This window comes from Manis pentadactyla, chromosome 5 (genome assembly GCF_030020395.1).
Source record: "Manis pentadactyla isolate mManPen7 chromosome 5, mManPen7.hap1, whole genome shotgun sequence".
Taxonomy (NCBI): domain Eukaryota; kingdom Metazoa; phylum Chordata; class Mammalia; order Pholidota; family Manidae; genus Manis; species Manis pentadactyla.
The window spans coordinates 107,271,717-107,280,571 of record NC_080023.1 but is presented as its reverse complement, the minus strand read 5'-3'; positions in this window follow the sequence as shown (position 1 = coordinate 107,280,571).

Here is an 8,855-nt window from a genome sequence, read left to right as displayed (position 1 = left end):
CCCTGGTTCTCTATGTCGGACAGGTCTTCCACATGATTCCACCTCCTGGTGGTCACACCTTGTATGATCTTCACCCCTTGAGTGCGGAAAGGGCTTTCAACTTGCTTCTAACGACAAGAATGTGGCTTCTGTGATTACACTGGGTGTCACTGCTGTGATTACAGACATTGTATAAGACTCTTTCTTGCTAGCAGACTAACTTGTTAGCTCTGTTCTCTCACTTTGCTGCAAGCTGTCATGAAAAAAATGGCCACTTTGGAGAAGTCTACCTGTCAGGGAATCATGAGCAGCCTCTAGGAGCTGAGGACCAACTCCAGCAATAAACTGAAACCATCAGTCCTGCTGCCACAGAGACATGAATTCTTCCAACAATCTAAAGGAGGTCAGAAGCAAATTCTTCCCACATCAAGTCTCTAGATGAAAATGCAGCCTAGCCTACACCTTGATTGTGGCCGCCTGAGACTCTTAAGCAGTGGACCCAGCTAAGCCAAGCCTGGTTTCCTGATGCTCTGAAACTATGAGGTAATAAATGTGTGTTGTGTTCTTTTAAGCCACTTAAGTTTTTAGCAATTTTGTATGCAGCTCTGCCCTGAATAAGACTCTTGCTTGTCCGCATCTGAGATGCACATTATGTGAAGCTGGGATAGAGGCTGCTCACCTTTTGAAGCCTACTTCCTGCAGCTCTAAGCATAGAGCCCAGCTACTCCCAGCCAGGCGCCAGGCTTGATTTTTTTGTTTCTTTGTTTGGTTTTTGTTGGGTTCTAAAATTCAGTAAGTTTCTTTTTAATTGGCTTTAAGTTAGTTCCCTGTTTCAATAATCCAAGCCAAGGATCTTTCTAGAAATGAAGACTCTTGTCTTTTACTTAATAGACTCTGTCTTCTCATTCCCCCAGCTGCTCCACAGAATGGCTGCTGATTTGATACTTTTTGAAATAATGGTTTTGTGTGGGAGGACAACACAGTTAATTTCATCTCTGAGATAGACTGCTTACTGCCTTACTTTTATCTCCTCAGTTTTATACTCACTGCTTATAAATTTTTCAATCTGGGGTACAAAAACCACTGGATTTTTTTGACCAGAGATAATTTCAAATTACAAGACACTTGGGCAATTAAGACATCAGGCAGAGTCTGCTACTGGCTCCCCCCAGCAAAATCACATGTCCTTCTGTTTCTGCTTGCTGAGTGGCTACTCCGACTCGAGTTCCTCTCTCTCTGTTGCACTTTGCTTAAATGCTTCAAGGCAGCATCCACCGTGACATTCAGAATCTTTGGTACTATTTCCCATAATGCTCTGGCATTCTGGCAGCCCACCTTCCATTCTAGATGGCAATCAGTATCCAGATAAAAGGGAAGTTCTTTTACTCAGGAAGAAGAAAGAGTGGATGTTGGATTGTAAACAAGCAATAACTAACATGGATATTGTATTAGGTTTCTATGACTGCAAAGCAAATCATCTCAAAACATGGTGGGCTTATAATAAGCAAATATTGTATTTGCCTATGGTTCAGTGGACTTAGCTGGGCAGTTCTTTTTTAAGTCTTTCCTGATTAACATACAAGGTCACTGATGAGGCTGCAGTCAGCTGTGGGGTGCCTGGGCACTGGGTGGTCGAGGAGCCTAAGCAGGGATGGATCTTCTCCCAACTCTCTCTTCCAAGAGGCTAGCCTGGGCTTCCTCCCAGGGTGACCTCGAAGCAGCAAAACAGGAACAGATGCTACAAGACCTCTCAAGGAATAGACCCAGCTGGCACATCATTTCCATTGCATGCTGTCAAAGAAAGCTGTAAGTCAAGATTTAAGGATGTGGGGAAATAGACTGCACCTTGATAAGGAAGAGTTGCAAAGATTTTGTGTCCATTCTTTATCATAATATTGAATCAATATCTATAGAACAGAAAAAAGAAACACTAGTGGGAAGGAGAATAAAAGGAAAGGAAGCAAAGAAAGAGCCAAAGAAGGGGAAATAAATGGGGAGAAAATATTTTCAGACTTACTGATCACTAAAATACAGGGGGAGATCCTCAGAGTATAGTAAATTCAATCTCTTAAAACAAAGAAATAGCATTTAATCCATTTTAAATTAATGAAATTATAAAAACTTTAAAAAATCATGAAATTAAATTATACTTACAATATTTAACCTGCTATGGTTATCTAATGTTATGCAGAAAATTACCCCAAGCTTAGTAGCAAAAAACAATCATTTATTATGTTCACAGATTCTGTGAGTCAGGAATTTGCCGAGCTTGGCTGAGGCATTCTTGCTTGGGCATCTGTCATGCCATAAAATCAGATGTCAGGTGGAACAGCAATCTTCTCCAAACTTGTCTGGGGCTGGAAGCTCCATTTCCAGGTGGTTCATCTCACAGCTGGTAATTAGTGCTGGTTGCTGGCCCGGAACCCCATCTCTCCACAAAGGCCTCTCTATTACCTGTCTGAATGTGTATGGCTGGCAGTATAGTGCCTGGTTTCCCCAGGAGCAAGCAATCCAAGAGGTCAGAGCAGAAGTATAATGAATTTTATGATAAAATTTCAGAATCACACACTATCACTTTTACTGTACTTTATGGGTCTCAGAGGAGCAACCCTGATTCAGGCTGAAAGAGGATTACACATAGGCATGGGAACCAGGAGGCAGAAGTCACTGGGGGCCATCTCAGAAGCCAGGCACCACAAACCAGAAAATATTGTTTTATGCAATATATACAATTAATATTTAAAACAACAAAACCTAAAAATAGAAATAAAACTACAAGCTGAAAACTTTTATCTGTGAGGTAAGGCAATGATGAAAGGATTTTGTCAAGTACAAACTCCATAAATGGAAAGTATGAGCACAGCTGAATCTTTTAGTGTCAATTATATGCATGAGAACAAGCAGAAGAGAAGCACCAGTGAATCTGTCAGCCAGGAGGCAAGATCCTCTACTGTTTTCATTTGACAGGAAAACTCAGTAAAATATCTCCTAGCAAAAATAACCTCTGAATAAATTGTGGCTGCACATGAGTGAGCAAAATTAGCCCACTGTTAGTCCTCCCCAAATCTGTATATTGAAGCCCTAACACTGAAAGTGCTTATATTTGCAGACAGGACATTTGGGGAATTAGAGTAATTAGTAACTACAGTTAGATGAAGCTTATCAAGGGGGGCCTCAACCTAATATGAGTGGAGGTCTTATAAGAAGAAAGAAACACAAGAGTGTGCCCTCTCAGAGGGAAGACCACGTGAAGGCTTTGGAAGACGGCGCCTGTACACTAAGGAGAGAGGCTTCAGGAGAAACCCAACTTTGATCTTGGACTTCGGGTTCCAGAATTGTGAGAAAATTAATTTCTGTTCTTTAAGCTACCCAGTCTGTGCCATTTTGTTATGGTATCCCTGGCAAACTAATACATCCACCAAAATTTAAAATATATTTGGAATTGATAAGAGAAAACTGATTGGTAAAATAAAACTAAAAAACAGGTTCTGTTTTGGACTTTAGGTTCCCTATTCCCTGTCTTACAATTATTCTTAACCTTGGATAAATCTTTTGACACCTTTCATATATGCATGATCTGTGGCATAAAAATGCTGTAGCCAGGAACATGAATTTGTGTTTAATTTAAATAATCATTATTGATAAAGTAGCATTTCACCCTAATTTTTCATATATCTCAAAGACTATTTTTTATTATTATTTTAAAATATCATTCTTTTTTCACTTTCATCCATAAAAAATTTTTTGCTGAGGTGTCATTGACACATAACATTATATTAGTTTCTAAAACTATATTAATTTCCAGTGTACAACATGATTCAGTATTTATGTACATTACAAAATGAGCGCCACAATAAACGTAGTTAGCATCCATCACTGTAGTTAAATTTTTTTTCTTGAGATGAGGACTGTTAAGATATACTCTTATCAACTTTAAAATAAGCAATACAATATTAGTAACTATAGTCACCATGCTGTACATTATTCCTCATGATTTTTTTGGAAATCTTTAAGATTTACTTTTTTTTAAACATAGATTCCTAAATGCACAACTTCCTATTTGAAGGATAGGTATGTTTTTCAAGGCTTAGCCATTATTGAAAGCAGAGTTACACTACTGCTCAAACTGCTCTAATAAAGGAAGGACAGTTGGGTAGAAAATGCTTTTTCTGGTTGCCAGTGGCAATGGGAGACTGTCAGGCTGTTCCCAGCGTGGCCTGCCAGGCAGGTAGCCTGGCCTAAGGCTTCTTGTCTTCCAGACATTTGTTTCTCAAAGACAGCAACCCTCCCTTGCAAAAGGCCCCATACTAGCAGAATTAGGCTCCTTTGAAGCACCTATTTCCTCTGGGTTGTATTTACCTAAAAAATTTCTGTACAGAAAGGAATGGATGAAAAGGATATTCAGCTACAAGACAGGAATGAGATTTGTGTTGTCACTTCCTTTCAAGTATCTTAAAACAGCTGAATTGGAAAGGATTAGGGGACAGTAAAACACTGTTTAAAATATTTGTGAATGAAAAGCATGAGACATTTGTCATAAAAATAACAGTGAACCAAAGAAACAATTCCTCCACTGAATGTGACTATATCTACCCTTACTTCTTTATCAGGTATTTTCTTGTGAGCAGTCTGCTAATAAACAGTGTTGCAGTGATCATAAATCTTTTTACTTTTGCTGAATTTTAAAAGACCTTCCCTTCATAACAGTAGTAATTTGTCACTAGAGTTTTATTGACACTTGTAGCAATTTTTTTTAGAAATAAGGCATGGTAGCCTAATAATCTATCTTGAAGTTCTTTTATGGTTAATTTAGTTTTTAAAGTCTAAACACTGTTGATTTTATTTATTAGGTCCAGCAAAGGATATTACTTTTGTTATAATATTCTAGTTTTCAGAGATGTATCTGGGTAAGATATGGGTATTAGTTGGATTAGGCAGGCTATTGGCCAGCAGAAAAGAAGTGAAGAACCAATGTGGTTTGTAATTTTTTTTTTTTCAGTGAGATCTAAGGTTAAAAAACTCAGATTCTGGTTCCAAAGCAATACTATGACTCCAGGACATTAGAAAAGTTACTTCATTTCTTTGAATGTTCTCCTTTATCCATATAAAAGCTTGTAAGAATGTGGTGCTAATCACTGTGAAAACTTAGTGTCAGTGTTTTCCACATAAGAGAAAGCCTTGTTGGGGGAATAAAGTAGATGCTCTTGAGGAGCAAGTAGGGGTAGGACCCCACCTAGGGTCATGCAGGTGGGCCTGCCTGGACATTCGGTGAGGCAAAGCTTTTGCGTGCGCTACCAAGCAAGCTGTATAGAAAGAATTCTTCTTAACGGAAGAGAAAATAGGGCTCTTAAACCGGTGTGGCTGATCTCTGAGTTGTCTGAGGAGGCCAAGTCTGAGTATAACTTATATGTCCCTCAAACTTTTATGTAAATCTTAGCTAAAGGTAGGCTATGTGTAAAAACAGAGAAAAAAAAACATAGGTGACAGTTTTCTCTGAAATGTTTATGAAACATTTAGAGATTAAGTGATGTTGCCTTAGAATAGGTATGACAGATTTCTATTTCTGAGGAAAGAGACATTTGCCTTACTTCTGCTGGGAAAATAACATGCTTCCCAGGTGGTAATGGCTCCAGCAAATACAGGGCAGTTCAGGCACCCACCAACAGCAGGAAAGGAGACAGAACTCAGCTTCTAGAGAACACAGCTCCCATGGCACAGACATTAGGCTGACATGGTGGACTCCAAGCAAAGTGGCACATTCAGAGCTGTTTAGAACCACAGACAAAATACTTCAGGCAAGTTTACTTAGAAATAGCATTGGTAACAGAATACATTACAAAATGTAGTTTCTCAGGTATTTTTTAAGTTCAGAGTATGAGAGAATTAGGGCAGGTGGTGCAGGGGGGTGCAGTGGTGGGAGGGCGGGCACAGGGAGGCATATTCCACCTCAATAGAACAAGAATGTTCCTGATTTCTGTTTCTCAAAATGTCTTTTTAGAACATTAGTTTCCCACAAGTTCAACAAGGCAAATTTGAGAAAGCTTGTCAGAAAGTGAAGAGAAGACAAGAGGTAGAAAAAATTAAGATAGTTGATAGACCTAAAGGACAGAAGATCGGAGAAAGAACTAAGAATTCTAGCCATTTGTGAGTGGAAAAATGTAAACTATTTGAACAGAAGGAATAAAAAGTAAGAAACTTTTTCTGAACTGAAAAATATTTTAATATGTGCTCTTACTATGTGCCAGTCCTCTTTGCTAAGTATTTTAGCTAACTTATCTCATTTACTTTTTAAAATAATCTTTTGAGTTCATTTGTATTAGTCCCACTTAGAGAGGAGGAAACTGAGACTATATGACAGAAAATATGTTCTTAATGAGTATATATATATGTTTTTTTTCTTTCTCCTTATGCATGTATATTGCAAGAACTTACCGTGGACTCTAGAAAAAAATATTTATACCCAGGTAAGTTCAGTTACATTTTTGTGTGACTACACATAAATATAAGAAAAGCTTCTAGGCAGAACTAGTGCATTAACTATAAAGCAAAAATACTGAGCTACTTCAGACATCTTCTGTAAAACACAAAACACTCAAACACAAGTGGACCGTTGGGGAGGGCCAGGACCAGGGTGAGGCCTGTGAGGCACTTGCCTCAGGTACAAAAGTTAAGGCAGCCCCAAGAAACATATTAAATTCATCATGAACAAAATACCAAATTCTTAATAAAAGCATGAGCAGTATTACTGAAGTTGTTTTCTTTTTTTTTGCCTCCAGTTCCAGTATGGTTCAGCATAGCACTGCTGGGGAACATAAACCAATTTGAGAATCTGTGGTATCTTAATAAGGGCCTCAAGCTCATTACATTCCCCACTTTGTGCCAGCCAAAGAGAGCCTTTGGTGAGGAGAACAGAGTGCATTCTAGAAAGATTGGTTTGACGACATCTATGGTCCCATGAAATAAAATGGGGTACTATCTCTCATGACGATTTCTTAAAGAATCTGGTCCTATCTGTCTCTTCACATGCTTCCCCTTGGAGTCTGGGTGGATTGGTTGAGGCAAGGAGAGTACATGCAGCTGTGAAGAATGAGGAACATATAGACATCCTCAAGGGACCTCAACAGGATGCTGGTCCCGACCTCGTCAATACTTCCTGCCCCCAGTAGGAGAGACTGCTACATCTGCCACCACCCGCGGAGGGCTGCCGCTTCTGGTTTCAGCACTAACTGCAAGGAAAAGGCAAAGAACAACTGTGATGTGCCTAATGGTATAAAAACACATAAAATCAAAAACGGACATGCCAGCTAGAGGAAGAGCAAGCGCAAGACTGAGAATAGGTGGCCCACAGTAGAACAGAAGTCTTAGAGGAAAGAGAAGACAATTGGCCATAACAGAATAACAAAAACACATAAGAAAAGTTAATTTAATGACAGCACATGAACACACACACACACACACACACACACACACTTTACTACCTTTCTGGGGTTTAGTAAACAACTCGATTTTTGAATTTAAAAAATTGGTGAAGAATTTCAGAGAGAACAATTACAATGAAACTGAATGATCAATTGAGAATGAGTTCCTAAAAATATAGAGGAAAGAATACAAATATATGGCAAACACAGAAAAATATACAAAATTGGATGACATATTCAGAAGGGCTTGACTACTGTATTGATAAATATCCACAACCATATAATTGACAGAGAGATCAGGCACAGAAGCTAAACTGCTTTAGTATCTCAAATAAGTTGTGCCCATTTAAAAGATTCAGAATAACAGAAGAATCAGAGTACATAGTGGGAAGATGAATTACGTTCTTCAAGAAAGATGCAAACCTGCTGGCCTACAAAGGTCTTACTATGTTACAGTTAATAGTATCTGAATGAACCAAGTTCGTGTCAGCTTGAAAGCATGCCTGTTCTCCTCTAAGCCTGGCCGTCCACACAGCCCGAGCACTCCATGATGGAGCCTTGTCTGGAAACCCACGGGAGATCTCATCCTGAGCGAAGTTCACCTCATCAGTCTGGAGGTACACAATGCACCATCTGAGTGCTACAGTATGATACTCGGTACCCTGGCCTGAAACATCTTGCTGACCATGTTTGAAGCCTCCACAGGCTAACATAGCCTGATCTAATTGCCTTCTTGAATGCTGGGCAATTACCCAGGAGTTTCTAGGAGATCCCAGCTATGTGGCCTGTTCTGCAAGGAGACCTAAAATGTGAAAATAGGAGTTCCACAGGAGGAAAAGCAAGGGGAGGAAATCATCAAGCCAATAACATTTAAAATTTCTCTGAGCAGAAGAAAGAGTTGAATTTTCAGATTATAAACAGTTAATATATCTGACAGAATTCCTGAATTCCAAGGAACCATCTTGCTAAGCTTTCAAACAAAAAGAAGTGGTTATTTTCAAAGGAAAAACAATGACATTTAGCATTGAACTTCTTATCTGCAACACAGGAAGTGAGAAGGGGATTGATCATTTGCCAATGTGGAAAAAGAAAAAAAAAGAAAAAGATATGTGTAGATATGCAAAGATTGAAGAACATAAAAAAGTTGTACCCCATTGGAGGCAATTACTAGACAATGGATTCTAACCAAACAAAAAAATCAGAAAGGAGAAGACAAGATGACAGAATACTGAGAACATGAACTTTGAAATTAAGCTAATGAGATGTCCTAAACTTTTGTGCTTTCTAGTTTTAGAGAAAGGTACTTGCCCAGGGCCTCATCTTTTCACTCTGCTTGATCACTCAGAAATGGAAAAAATTAGAACGAACTTGAAAGACATACACTGGGAATGAGAAAGTTACTCTACCAACCACTGACTGATCATATCTGGACACTTACGTACAAGAGAATTGGTGACA